Source organism: Camellia sinensis, chromosome 13, assembly GCF_055761805.1.
Source record: "Camellia sinensis isolate YWXY chromosome 13, ASM5576180v1, whole genome shotgun sequence".
In the NCBI taxonomy this organism is placed as follows: domain Eukaryota; kingdom Viridiplantae; phylum Streptophyta; class Magnoliopsida; order Ericales; family Theaceae; genus Camellia; species Camellia sinensis.
The window spans coordinates 23,550,789-23,567,314 of NC_138973.1; the positions used below are offsets into that span (position 1 = coordinate 23,550,789).

The 16,526-nt window shown below is 33.2% G+C and overlaps 1 pseudogene; it reads left to right on the forward strand.

The window, feature by feature from the left end:
• Nucleotides 1–14,672: 14,672 nt before the first annotated feature.
• On the forward strand, nucleotides 14,673–15,360 carry LOC145805247 (putative UDP-rhamnose:rhamnosyltransferase 1 pseudogene; annotated as a pseudogene).
• The last annotated feature ends 1,166 nt before the right edge of the window (nucleotides 15,361–16,526 follow it).

Here is a 16,526-nt window from a genome sequence, read left to right on the forward strand (position 1 = left end):
CTACCACACCCATTATTATTATTATTATTATTATTATTATTATTATTATTTATTTAATAATATATTATCACATACAACCATTATACTAGTATAAAATTTAAGGAATAACTTAAATTTTCTACGTGTTACACAATATCATGAATTTGAAATGAACCATGCTAAAGGCCTCGAAATTGGAGGCGCGAATTTGCCTCGAAAAGTTGTTTTGTGTTTTTTTTTTTTTTTTTAATGTTGGTTTGGTTTTGTTTTTGGTTTTTTTTTTTTTTTTGGAAAGGTTTTTATGTGTATCTTAAAACCTAAACCCTAATAAATAAATAAATAAATCAACACAGTCCAATAAATAAAATAAAATAAAATAAAACCAACATAGCCCAACAAATAGAAAAAAAAAACAATTGGGTTAGATTGATTGGGTGATAAAATTGACTGATCAGTTAGACTGCTAGTTAAAATTTTTTAATTTCATATAATTTTGTACGAGTCCTTACTATATTTTTATTTCAAATAAGAAAGACTCAGAAGAAATAAAAACCTAAACCTTAAATCCTAAACTCTAAACCCACCCCTACACATAACCATCCTTTAAAAATAAATAAATAAATAAATAAATAAAATTACAGCAGCCCAATAAATAAATAAATAAATAAAAACAACCAAACTAACACAACCCAACAAATAAAAAAAAAAAAAAAAACAACAACAACAACAACAAAACCAACACAGTTTGAAAAAAAAAAAAAGCACGATTCGAGCCGCATTCGAGGCCTCAATCTTTTTCCATTTGAAATATAGTATTGGCAAGCTCAAATATGGCAATAGAAAAACACTAACAAAATGCATAAAATAAAACCTTTTTTGTCCATTAAGGGAGTGGTCATGGTGATGTACATGTATTATCAAAGTGTCCAAAGTCTAATCTATCTGTTCTGGTCCTGAAGAACGTTAACCGTTCTTTTTGGGAACCTATCAAACACTACTACAAAATTCATTCATCCAGAAAAATGTGAAAGCTAGCTGGTGATCTTAAATGCAATAAAGACTACTCAACAATTGGTCACTGAAGATGCAGTCAAGTGTATGACTCATCTAATATGACGCAAAGATGTCAAAGATTATTTGTTAGTGCTTATCAAATTTGACAATCTGGACAATAGGGTATGACTCTTCTAAATTGTTATCTGCATTGTTACCCCCATTTCGAAGTGAACCATCTTCAAAAAAACATTAGAATATCTACCCAAATTATCCAACTCAATTCAACTTATTAAATAAACACGGCTTATTTAATAATACAACATACTAAGGTTTCAAAAAGCGGTTGCGATCGCCGTAACGGCTGCGGTGGCACGGTTGCGGTTGCGGGGTATAAATGCCGTAGCATAATGGTTGTGGTAACTAGAACCGTGATTTTTTTTTCTGTACAATTTGAAGAAAATTTACCGATATACATATTTTTTTTTTTTTTCTAGAATCACATTTATTAGGGTTTAAAATAGATTTTGATCTTGTTAATTTTTAAATATAATCCAATATATTTCATATTTTCAAATCACTATAAAATAAGCTTTTGACATTTTATTTTAATAGTTAATGACTTTAAGAATAATTGATGAAAAATTAAATTATAATTAATTTCCCTTTGCATTCCCTTTCTTGGAAATATATAGTAAGATCTGAAGAGATGAAAATAAATTAAATTATTATAATGTATTTTCCCCTAAACATGTTAAATGGTAAAAAAAAATATTGAATTAATAGTTAGATATAATGTCTCATGGTGAGCATGAGTTCGGCAACAATAAAAAAATATTATTCAAAATCTAAATAAATACCATTATTTTTTTTTTGACAATCAAATAACACACTATACATGATAATAGGTGATATTGGATTGTAAACATGCCCCCACATTAATGCTAGAATTTAAAACCAATATCACATCAATATATTTTGTCAGTATTACATGCATTAATTAATGTACACATTAGCGTATCAACTAGTGTTATGCCATTATTACTGACTCCACCTATTATACAAATTATAAACATCCAAAACCTTAAAAATTATGCCACATCATCTATTAGTATACTTTTTAGAAATTTAATTGGTATATATAACATTATTCATATTTTGTATATCCAAATAATCAAATCACCATAATAAGAAATTATGCTCATCTTGACGTAATAAATTCAATATATGTAAATTTAAGTAGCGTGACTAACAAGAATGTGGATCAACATGCTAAAGATTGTGAAATGTTGAATTAATTATAAGATACAATAGCTCATACTTGATGGTGTTACATGTATCAATTAGTATATCAACTAGCGTTATAATATTATTATTGATCCCACCCATTATACAAATTACAAATACCTAAAATCTCTAAAATTATGCCACATCATTTGTTAGTACACTAGTTACTATACTAACTGATGCATATAGCATTATTCTAGCTCATAATAAGCATGAGTGCTATTTATATTAACAATTAAAAAAATACACGTGGATACACTACAACAAATCACATTTTTGGCGACCAAAAAATTTTAGTCGCCAAAAGTTGTGGAATTAGTGACCAAAAATTATATTAGTCGGCAAAAATACAAGATTTAGCTACTAATTTTTTTAGTCGGGATATATTAATTATTGTCATAAAAAAAAAAAAAACAAATTATAGAATGTCCTTATTGAGGCAGACATCTCCTACTCAAGGACTTTTTGAAAGAAAATTGATTGAGTTATCCTTTAGGCTAATAAAAAGTCCAAAAAGGAGGGTTTCACCAAAAAAAACCCTAGCAAAATAAAGAACCTAGATTTTTCAATATTCTCCAAGCTTGCTTGGCCAATAAAGCCTGGTTAAAACATAACAAGTCTCTAAACCCCAAGCCTCCTCACCCCTTAGGTAAACACACCTTCTGCCAACCCATCTAACAAACACCACTTGCTCTATCTAAGGAGTGTTTTGGCAACAAGTTTAAAAAGTTAATTTTTTAGGTTTTTAGCTTTTTTTAGTCAAAAAAGTCAGTTTTTTTAGCCAAAAAAATCACCAAAAAGGCTAAAAAACTAAAAAGCCAATTTTTTATCAATTTCTCAAAACACCCCGAATATCAAAGTAAATTCCTAATAATGGCAGTAAACCGGCTTAGAAATGACAATGGCATTTTAAGCACCGACATCAAATAGACTGGGATAGAATGTAACACATGATTTATGAGCACACACCGCCCTGCAAAATTCAGAATCCCACATTTCGAGCCTTGAAGTTTATCCCGAACCTTTTCTAGAATACAATTAAAAATCTCATGCTTAGACCTTCCCGAGAACCCAAGATTAGCACCTAGATAAATCCCTGGCTTCGCCACTATTTGAACACCCAAAACTGATACTAGAAAATCTTTATGAGCAGCTTGCATATTTTGACTAACATAAAGTTCGAACTTATTAAAATTGATACGAAGCCCTTTCTACTCACAAAAAGCCTTCAACATCCACTGAAAACACCAAATCTCCTCCATTTTTAATCTCAAAAAAATGAAACAATCATCTACAAATAGCAAATAGGAAATGGGAGGCGAATGTCTACTAATGGCAATACCCCGACAAATCCCTTGTGAACTAAGATGATCAAAACCATCCGATAACACTTGCATTATAGACAAGAAAAGATAAGGGGAGAGTGGATCCCCCTGTCTAAGGCCAGCTTTGGGAACAAAAAATTCAGATTGTTGACCATTAACAAGGACAAAAAAAGGTGACAGTTGCTACACATTGTTTAATTAGTTAAACTGTAACGCCCTCAAAATAAAAGCATTAAACCCATCAAATGAGACATTCATTGACATAAGAAATAACCACATTCTTCCATATATCAGAGTTTCATTACAAAAGTATTACATGTTAACAACAAAAGCAAATGCCCTATGGGCTTACAACTTTCCAAGTTAACACTTGGTTACAACAAAAGAGTGCTAACTCATTTACACATTAAGCCCTTGGCTTGAATTTACATGTAATACATCAAAATAAACAAAATGACAACAGTATGTCCGCCACTAGCCTCCCAAGCTATGTCCTTGGAGGTGGCATGCTACCTGTACCTGAAAATGATATTCCCATATAGGGTGAGCCACAGCCCAGCAGAAATATACTAAACCGACCATGAACAATGACTAAAAGATTAGCAATTGATAGATGGCCAACACTGACACATTCACATAAATCACATATTTATGTCATACGACTTATGAGTCCAAGTTACTATTCATTTTCCCTTTTTCAACAGATAAGCATGTTAGCTCTATCATTATTTCAACAGATATGTATAAAAACTATATCCCACATTCACAGATAAGCATATAAGCTATATCCACATTCTCAACAGATATGTATAACAACAATATCCCACATTCACAGATAAGCATATAAGCTGTATCCACACTTCACAAAGATAAGCATATAAGCTCTATCTTCACTTCTCTAGACAAGCATATGAGCTGTATCTACGGAGTTCATCGCCTATCTTCTCCCAACACTATCCGGTTTAGAGGTACATCCCCTATCTTTCCCTAAACCGCGGAGTACATCCCCCATCTCCTCCTCTACACACAACGTATACAAACACATTGGTTCTATATACAATCACTCAATACATACAGTTAATGTATTCTATCAACCGTCAATTCCAGGACACATTCCATTGATTAGTTTCCGTTTGCCTAATCATCATGCATTGTCTACAACAATCACGACTATCCTCCACCGATAGCCCAAAGCAATTATTTCTAAACAGAAAATAAATGCACAAATGGATATTCAATCAACATTTCATTCCGGTGAGTGATAAACAATTCAACTACACCCTTTAACCCTTTGCATTCCCAATCGCTACAATCTCATTTCATTTCCTCATTTCTCACAATTAATTATCTCAATTAATCAACAATGTAATTAGGTCATTTTCCATAATTACCATTTCAACCCTTGGGTCCCATTTTCATCAATGATTCAACATTTATTCCATTTCTCTATGCCAAACATGCATCTAGGTTTATTATGAATAAAACCCCAACTTTTGTAAAATAACACAAAAGTCCTAAACTTTCACAAAATTACCAAACCAACCCCAACATCTCAAAGTACCAAAATTTAAAGACAAAATCCATAGAGAGGAGTAGGATATCCCTACCTCAAATTCGGAGCTCCAAGGGAGAAGAAGACAAAACCCAACGTGCTCCAAATCTCGAAATTTTCAGATTAAAAAGTAGCCCTCGACGATCAACAACTTTTTTGTAAAGGCCAAAGGTGAGCAAATCACTCCTACTAGATCAAAACCTAGAGAGAAGGTAGAGTTCTAGAGTGAGAGGCTCAACAATGGTGTTTTTGGAAAAGTAGGAGAGAGAAGAGAAAGTGAAAAAGTGATTTGAAAAGTCGAAACACGGAACTTAAACCCAGTCGACCCGCTCGAGCGTCACTCACAGACTCCCGCTCGAGCGCCAACAAACCCGCTCGAGCGGCGAATACACACTCCCAGAACTTTTACAGAACCAGGCCATCGCTCGAGCTTCTAACTCCCCGCTCAAGCGGCACTCACACAACCCCGCTCGAGCGGCCAATACCACGCTCGAGCGTCCAACACTACACAGAAAATACTGGATGGGTGCAATTCCCGCTTGAGCGCCAAAACCCCCGCTCGAGCGGACAGGTCAAAATCTGGGCAAATAGTTTTGGTTTCTAAACTCAACCAACCTATAACAAACCTGCCCAACACATCCCATAACTCAAATACTTAGTAAAAAGGATGTAAAAAAGATAATAAATAACTACCAACATCCACGGACACATGTCCGGATCACTGTATATCAAGGGTAAATCCGGGATCGCTATATAAACCCACTTATCACTAAATCCCGTCTTCCGCATAATCGCCATAAGGAACTCCCACTTAACCCGGTCATAGGTTTTATTCATATCTAATTTGAGCCCAAATTCATATATTCGACCAATTCTTTTATGTTTGATATACTCAATCAATTCATGTGCTAATAGTATATTATCGGAAATTAATCTACCACTCAAAAAAGTACTTTGAGTGCAAGAGATTAATTCTGGTAATACCACTCTTAGCCGATTCGCACTCTTTTTTTTTTTTCATTTTTAGTGAACTTACTTTAAAATTTTTCAAAAAATTTTAGATTTCTAAATTCAGCTCGACAGGATGAACTCAAAAATTATAAATTTAAAAAAAAAAATCATAAAAGATCAAAAGAAGCCAAAATAAGCCCCAAAAAAAAAAGTTGCTTATTTCCGTCTTTAGCAATTTTTTTTGAATTTTTTTAAAAAAAATTATATTTTTTAGATTCGTCTTGATAAGATGGACCGGAAAAGAAAAAAAAAATTTGAAAAAAAATCACTAAAACAAAAATTTTAAAAAAGATGAGGCTTTTTTTGCTAATCAATTTGAAAGCTAAAAGGTGGCAAATGGACAAGTATGAGCAAGTTAGGACAAGTCAAAATGAACTATACATTTAAAGCAATTCTACATAATACCTTATAGTGCTAACTACTTGTCACTCCGCCTTAAAAAAAACTACTCAGAATTGAAATGAATAATTGAGATTTAATTAGTGTAATAAAATTCTAAGTAAAAGTAGGTAGTGCTATCAAGGGGTGCTCGCGGTTCGGTTGTAGTTGGGGAACCTCTAATCCGTTATCTGTCCACTGGATTGGCGGATGCAGGTTGAGTGGATTCGCGGATCGATGCAAATCGATTTGGTGGTTTAAACTTTTACTAATTTTGAACATAATACAACAACTTGTCAATATTTTTTTTTTTGATACCAATCTAACTCAACATAACCAAATGATTATCAAGTAAATTGTTAAATACCAATAATAAATACATATAAGAAAATCACGCATTATCGAAACTATTTAATTACTTTTTTAATTCAAAAACTATTTAATTTGATTTTTTTTTTAAAATGACAAAATTAAATTTGATATTTTTGACACAAAAATACCAAATATCAACACTTGCTATTTAATAAAAGGATTTCTAAATTGAAAATACAACATAATATCTCTTTTTCAATTGAAAGCACAAACAGAATATCTAAACAAATTGAAAATGCAAAATTTTACAAATTACTGGAGGTGCTTGAGATTTGGCGGTTCAGTTACGGCTAAAAAAATCTCAAATCCGCCATCTATCCAAAATTAGGCGGATTGGAAAAAATCAATCCACAACTATTCGCTCGTCATCACGCATCCGTTCAAAATGCGGCGAATTGGTTCGGTCGGTTTGGGCGGATCTAAATATCCACTGAGCAGCCCTAGTGTTATCTGCTTTCACTGCTCTTCCACTTCATATAGGAAAGGTAAAAGAGAAAGTGATCAATTTCAAACATGGAACCAAGGCAGTAGCACATTTGGTAAAGGCCTAGGGGTTAAGACCCCAGGTCTCAAGTTCGAAACTTTTTGGATTAATCTCCTAGGCGTTCGAAACTTCTTGGGTTAATTTCCTAGACGTAACGCAGTTGGTTAGGAGGTAAAGTTTCAAATTGTTATTACCCCAACACTTGGTGTGAATTCGATATTCCCCCGCTGCGTGAGTTCTGATTTCAGCTCTTGGGGGGTCAGGACAAGTTCTCGGGTTATAGTCTTTTACTTGGAACGAACAACAGAATATCTTAGTAATCTGTGCGAGGGGCACTGCTTTGGACCTGCGAGAGAGTGGATGGATTTTTTTGTAACAAAATTTTTTTTTTTCCAAACATGGAGTCCATGCCTAAGGGGGTGTTTGCTCTAGCTTAAAAAGACCAACTTATAGATTTGTGTTAGATTAATAGTACCAAACTATCGGGAAAATATAATTTTAAAAATATGCAAACGATTTTTGGGCAAAACCAAAACTAAAACAAATCGATATAATAACATGATAAACTATAAATAGATAAAACCTGATCGAGTCGAGTGTGTGACACTCTCTCCTTATGACAGATTCGTCCTCCCACCGGTGCTTAGGATTCAATGGGCGTCTATCTCCCATGATACAACGATCAATGTCTTGCACTAGCAGCACTACTATTGCAAGCCTAGCAAACTTTGCTGTGCATGAACTCTCTTTATAGGAAAATTAGACTCAGGAAATATGAAGAATAAATGCAAAGTGAAGAAGAATGGCAATTCACCATACAAAATGAAGCGAGGGACATGGAATATAAAGACTTCTATGTGACTCTTCAGAAAGGTTGTGATCCTTCAAAAGGACACACCCTTTCATCTCAAGAGACACAACCATTTGAGTAAATTTAAATTCAAATTTTTCAACAATCCCCCACATGAATGAAATTTACAGAAAGGACATGCAACAACATGTAGACAAAAAGAGAGTACATTATGGAAATATCCTGCATCGGGATAGGTAGCTTTCGGCTTTGAACGTTCCCTAGTGAAAGCCTATCGGACTAACTAGCTAATCAGTAGACGTGATGCCTTGAACTGTTCAGCCGTTTGTGTAAGCCCAAACAATAGAATTCACACAGAATATCTTCAAACACAGCTTAGTTCTCACGGTTGTGCCCGTTTTGGCCTTGGGCAAGTCCTGATGTTTCGTGAGTGCTTTAGAGAATTTAGCCTTATCAATTCTCATAGAAGCGGCCCCTTCACACTCATATAGGTAATCCTTATTTCGAGTCTCTTAAATACTCCTCTTGAAAGATACCCTTCTAGGATTTTCAAGATATAAGTAATCATTAAAAGCATAGCTTACCCTAAGTTCCCTGCATACAACACATGCTGCAGATATCACTCTCATCATAGGAATGGATAGGAGTTAGACTTCTTTAGTGATTTCTTGGGATCTCCAGTCATCTAAGTAGGGTTACCATTATGATGACTCTGGTGTAATAGGCTTTAATCACATTCCCCTCGATAAACTTTTCCTCATTTGCTCTCTGGTCAAACTTTTTGTTTAGCGGCCGCTATTTTTCCGTTTAACCTTCTCAGTTAGATATCATTAAATAGTTAGTGAATCCATTATATTATCCTTAGACAATATTCATAACTAAAAGCAAATGTCATACGGTGTTAAGTCTTTGATTACATCGAGATTTACCGTTACTCTATGTCACTCCAATTTAAATAATAAATATAGAATTGTTCCTTAGGAGTTAATGAAACCATTGTTACTCCAACTTTGTCCTATATAAAGAATTGAGATTCTTTGTGGACTTACCGTTACTTTGGTAAAATCCTCCAAGCACCCCCAAATTTTAAGCATTCTAAGGAAACTTAATTCCTCTTGTTGATGTATAATTATACAAATATTAATACACCCCCACAATTCTGAGATAAATCAGAATATATCATTAATTGGCATGCTTGAACTAAATAACAAGATGTAAACTATTTTGTGAATATAATCACAATACTAATTAGTCTAAAAACAATTAGACTTCATAACTTGCTTTTGCAGTACAAAGAAGAAATGACTAAAACCGGTTGTGGCCACAGCACTTGGTCAAATAACATTTCTTTAGCCATGATTAGTTTCTTTTTGTTTACTGCAACCCTTAATTCCAATCTCAACATGGAATATAAATATCACTGTATAAATACATTTACATTTTATTTGTCTTATCCAGTATTGGTGACTACGTCGACAATTACCAAAGTGTCTTTCACCCATGAAATATTTTAACTTATAATATTTCATTACGGAGTTATCAGTCACCACACCAATTTTAGTCTTTATTCCAAAGAATAATTAGAATTTCTCTTATGTCAAAACACATAAGTTCACATTTTTAACAATACTTTGATAACTAATTGATATTCATTTATAATATACCGCATACCAAATTGATATTAGTGACATCATAAATTGATTGTCAACTCTACAACATATGTAGACATGGAAACTCTCTTCCCCCACATTTGTGATAATACATAAATTAGCACAAACAACATGATTCATTCCCAGACAAGTGTCACTGCCACAACTAATAATTCATTTCTGATGAATATTTGGGACAAAGAAAATTGAATTATCTTTTCTCATTCAAAAGATAAATGCCCACATTAATATTATGGTTCATGGTTAAACAAATTCTACTAGACAAGTAAAATAATGATTGATGACAATTTATGTTACAAACTCAAAGTTACTTTTAAAAAATAAAATAAAAATAAAATAACTTTCAACTTGATTATTAACAAATTAATAATCAACATAAAAGATTCTTCAATCATGGTGGGATATTTGATAATTTAGATTCAATGCACAGGATAGGAAATAGTATTGTCATTCAAATACATAAATACTTTCCTATTATAAAATCATGGCATCCAAACATTCTATTCCTGGTATACGTTTCAACAAATACCCTGCACATGAATTTCATTTGTTGCTAGTAGATTCTGATAATGTGTAGGCAAGAGTGAAACATGGAAACTCAGTACCAGAGGCTTAGACCTCATATCTGCACCATTGCTAACAGCCAATTTTCTTTTCTCATAAAAGATTTCATGGCAACATATGACACCAAAAGGCTCATTGCAAATTAATTAGAATTACTACAAATTAAAATGCACATGTAAATGACATCAAATTACATTCAAAAAAATTTTTTTCCAAGTATATAACATATACTCTATATTTTCTCAATTTTTCAAGAATTTAGAAGCCAAAAATCATACCAGATTTTAGTAATTAAAATCATATCTAGATTTTAAAAACACATTTTGGAAAATTTCCACAAAATATTGGTCAAATATTTGTGTCTTTCCTTAAAAGGAACTTGAGATACTCACGTATAAACAAAAATACATAATTGAAATTTTAACAATTATAAAATCAATAATGTCTATAAATGACATCTCTTCATCAGATCCATACATTAAAAACAACAGTTCCTCATCAACTTGTAATTTCTGAATAAAACAATCAGTTTTTTTTTTAAAAAAAAAAAAACAAAACAAAACTAGAAAGTATTCGATCAAACAAAACAACTTGAAATCACTAAAATTGATTATTCAAACCAAGAGATGTTTTCAAGTCTAAACATTGATGAACTCTGAAACTGTTTCTTTACAGTTAGTAATTTGGATGAATTTATGAAGGAAACATGCAGTCATGCCCACACTTGCAACCCACCAGGCCCTGATTCCTCTCATACACATGATAGATATAACAAATTACATATATATATATATATATATATTCACACATGCACAGAAACATTTTGACAATGTTAAACCCATAAACAGAGATGAAATTTCTGTATAGTTAACCAAAAATTGAAATTTGTAAACCCATATTTTGATATACATAAATTCATATCAATTCTTAAGATTCATGATTAACCAAGTCTACCACAAACCAAATTGATATTAATTGACATCATAAATGTGGTGTATGTTACAGCACTTGGCACCAATCCATCCATGCATCCAACCATGTTCTAGCCTTAGCTAGCTTTCTCTAATAATGTCCCTTTCTCAGAAAGGCCCAATAAGATGGCACTATGTACAAGAGCATTTGGGAAGATTCTCTTTAAGCACATTTTGTTGTATAGTTGAATAGCCTGAGTGCTTTACCAACCCGCCCCATCTAACACAAACTGCTAAGCAGTACACTATAAGAGATATCATTCAATTGAAATCCCTGTGAAAGCATCTCTACCCATAACTTAAAGCCTTCCTCTATGACACCATCTGGATTCAACCCATTAAGCATCATTTTGCGAATTATCTCCCAAACCCCATGCATCATACCAATTCGGCCTCAACGGCGTTCCCTTCTTTTTCTCATCATCAATCATCTTCATCAGATTGCTATTATAATAATACTCATTGTACTTCCTCTTGCTGCCTCCAGCATTGTTTTGAAACTTATCATTTCCATCAACAAAGTTTACTTTACAATTTCTAACTAGATTGTAAAACAAATTTCCTATTACGAATTCGAGTTTCCTCTTCAATTCATAAATGTTTTTGATTTTTTTTTTTTTTTTTTTTTGATAGTGAAATCCTTTGTTGTATGCATAAGTTTCTTTCTATAATTAGTCCAACTAAGAGGAAGTTAAGCAATTATAGCCCCCACACAAAAGAGTTTGCTGCTAACAAAATAATAACAAAAGAAAACAAGAAGAAATCTGGAGTTCTTTTCCTGCATTGCAATTATATATATATAGATAATCAAAAGTACTAAAGGCACCTTTATGAGAGAACTCAACCCCAAGTTTGAATTTTCAGAATTTGAAAATTCTAAAGACATGTCTTTCAACTTGAAATGGTGCCTTTATAATTTGAATTTCTGTTAGTAACTGCCTGCAACTATAAGTAATAACCACTTAAAGAGTTAAAATCCAATGTATCACCATATGATCTTGATCATATATATAAATACTGATATTCTCATGCAAACAGGTATCTCGCAAATTAAACCTTCATTAGTGTAATCATTTCAAAATTCCAACGGCGAGCTTTACCTCAGAAGGTTTATGTATGTTTTACCATAATTATATAAAATCAAGAAGTTTTTGAACAGGGGAACCATTGCAAGAAAATAAAAAATATTATGGTCACATACCACAGGAATCTGGGATGGATGGAACTGATGCACAACAATTCTTTTAAAAGCATACATATGTTTATGCTATACATGGTTTGTGTGATCCAAAGAATAAAATAATTGAATTAACCCGTTCCAATTTCAAAAAAGTACCGATCCACATCTAATATTTCTAATATAAAAGAAGATTGATTTAGGAAATATCAATATTGTTTAATCAAAATAGATGTTCTTCATATTACTACTTCATCATCTAAGTGCCTTTGTGTGAAAATCAAAGCATGACAAAAACAATTGAACACATCAATGAACAATAAATACATATAAAATTGATAAATCAATTTTCTGTAAAACTCTGAAAACAATCATCCAATACCAACTATGAAAATTAATTCAAACTCTCTCTCTGTCTCACTAGAGATGTGGGACGTGGTGGTTGTTAATTCAGTCCATAAACAAAACTTACCAGTATTTATAGAACTTAGATTTGTCTTATCATAATATTTTCTATAACACACAAATAATAATAAACAGATATAAATTCTGAACTAACATATCGTTTCACAAATTTCCAAATCTGTATGAAAGTAGTTACCAAAGCAACCAACCAAAAATAAATTGATTTCTGGTAGATTCAAACTACTTATAAATTATAACCGGAACTGTTTTAACAATGATAAATCTGTTTAACAACAGTTCTGATACACAAAACAATATTTGCCCAAAAATTATATACATGGAAAATCTGTCTTAAGATTGTTAGATTAATAGTACCAAACTATCGGGAAAATATAATTTTAAAAATATGCAAACGATTTTTGGGCAAAACCAAAACTAAAACAAATCGATATAATAACGTGATAAACTATAAATAGATAAAACCTGATCGAGTCGAGTGTGTGACACTCTCTCCTTAAGACAGATTCGTCCTCCCACCGGTGCTTAGGATTCAATGGACGTCTATCTCCCATGATACAATGATCAATGTCTTGCACTAGCAGCACTACTATTGCAAGCCTAGCAAACTTTGTTGTGCATGAACTCTCTTTATAGGAAAATTAGACTCAGGAAATATGAAGAATAAATGCAAAGTGAAGAAGAATGGCAATTCACCATACAAAATGAAGCGAGGGACATGGAATATAAAGACTTCTATGTGACTCTTCAGAAAGGTTGTGATCCTTCAAAAGGACACACCCTTTCACCTCAAGAGACACAACCATTTGAGTAAATTTAAATTCAAATTTTCCAACAATTTGCTTTGAAAAAAGTTAATTTAGACAGTTTGTTTTAGCTTTTGAAAAATAACTTCTGCTTCTAACAACTTTTTTGAAGTAGAAATAAGCTCCGAATCCAAAGCTGCTAGGAGGTAGCATCGTAGGTTCAGCTTATGCGGAGGGGAAGGAGTATTACTTAAATATCCTTTGTCTTCTCAATTATTTACTTTTCTGCTACTATAGAAAAATCAGAGAAGAAAAACCAGAGAAGAACTTGCCCATTCTCATCGTCTTTCCCACTAGCAGCAACCTCAGCTTCATCCTCACCGTCTCACTGCCGTTGTGAGAACTTGCCCATCCCTTTCGCCTCTGCGTTCCAAACCCACATCACACTTAACCCAAAATATATATATATATATATATAAACACACATAACAATTCATATTAAAAAAAAAAAATCGATGACTGTGTACACATATATATACACACAGAGAGTGTGTGTGTGTGAGAGAGAGAGAGACATAGAGATAAAGAAAAGAAAAAGACAAGTACTTTATGTATATATATATATATTAGAAAAGCAAAAGAAAATTGAATGAATCAAGAGAGCTTCAAATCCAAAATAGATATTCTTACTCAAAAAAAAAAATTATAATTAATTACAAAAAGTATAGATAAATTCACCTTACAACTAACAAGGGTAAAAAAGATATTTATACATCAAAAAGTTATTTCACAGTTTAGTAAACAAACACTACTCAATAATTTAAATCTATAATCTAACAGTTATACCAAATAAATTAATAACTTCTGATTAAAACCACAATCTATAATCTATAAATAATGTTTGAGAGCTCTAATGCAACTCCAATAATATGGAGAGTGTCCATGTGAAGGTAGGGCCCACACTCCTCTCTCTACTCTCTCTCTCTCTTCCACCTCACTAGAATTTCATTTAGAGCCCTAGTATTAAAACTATGTATCATTACTGATAATCTATTAAATTATAAGCTATAATATGTTTACCAGCCACACCAAACGCCCCATAAGTCGTCGTCGTCGTCGTCGTCGTCGTCGTCGTCGTCGTCGTCGCCATGCATGGCCAGAGATGAAAACCCACACATATTTATGTTCCCATGGTTAGCCTTTGGTCATATGTTTCCATTCTTAGAGCTCTCCAAGCTCATAGCCCAAAATGGTCTAAGAGTCTCTTTCGTATCCACTCCTAAAAACATCCACAGACTACCCAAATTGCCTCCAAATCTATCCCCTTTCATCAATTTAGTGATATCCAAAGTCGACCAACTCCCTCAAAACGCAAAATCCACACTTGAACTTCCCCACCACGAAGTCAAGTACCTCGTGAAGGCCTTTTCCTACGATCAACTCCAACAGCCCATGTCTCAGATTCTCTCAGATTTATCTCCCCATTGGGTAATTTACGATTTCGCACCATATTGGCTCAGCCCTCTTGCCTCCAAACTCGGCATCCCCGGAGTCTTCTTCAGTGCCTGCGCTGTGCTTTTTGGGTCCTGTACCAGTGTCAAAGCGCACGAGTGGTGAAGACGATTGCACAACACCAGATGTCACGCCCCACTTTTTATTACTCGAAATATTACCAATTTCATTTACTTAATTCCATTTCAGAGATAACATGCGGAAATAAACTCGTATATTCAACTTGTAGAAGTGAATAACATTGCTCTCATTCGTATGCAAGTAAATACAACATGAGTACACTAAATAAATTGCCCTTGGGCTTACATCATTAAAGTCAAGAAGAAGGGTATAACCCTTTTTACATAAATGGCATTCCGCCAACACAAAAGAGGCCCCGTGGCCAACAAATAAGAAGATCCAAAACCTTGTAGAACATCCTGGCTATCACCTGAAAAAGATTCAACAACGTGGGATGAACATATAGTCCAGTAGGGATCTCAACATGATCTCCAACAATAACAACTTACAGATAGCTATGATCATGAATGTTCATTCTCATACTAGAATAGTAATGTGGCAGTTTATACAAAATATACATAAGTATGAACTTTTTTCGAAAACAGCCATTTCATTAGACGCTATAAGCGGTTCATCTTTATTTCCTTTTCATTACCCATTTCCACAAACTTTCATGACAATAACAGTTCTAGAAAACAATTTCACCAAGCCCATTACTCTTCCCCCATTTTCCGTACTTACAACAAAATGACCTTTTTTGAAAACATGTTCACAAATACCCCATTTTCCTTCACACTTTCCAAAATCTCAAAATGGCATTTTGGTTTGTTCCCAATACATTCATATCAATACATGCATGCCTTAAATAAAAGGGAAATAACAAATCATCAACATGTATATAATCCACAAATGAGGCAGCTCGGCCTTTCAAAACTGTAACCATCGCAACCCATAACATACTTAGATACACTGACGATAACAATTAAAACTCTGCTCTACCGGCTATATGCACAGTAAGCTAAGGAAGCGATAAGCGAGATAATAACTCATTTTAAACATTTCATACCTCATAATAGATACACATTTTAGTACTGTATCAATCTCAGATAAAAACACTTCCATACTTCACAAATGATACACATTTTAGTGTTGTATCAATAACATGTAAAAACACTTCCAATATCAATAAGCACACATATAGTGGTGCTAATGGAGTCCATCTCCTATCTCCTCCCAAACAAAATCCGGTTTAGAGGTCCATCCCCTATCTT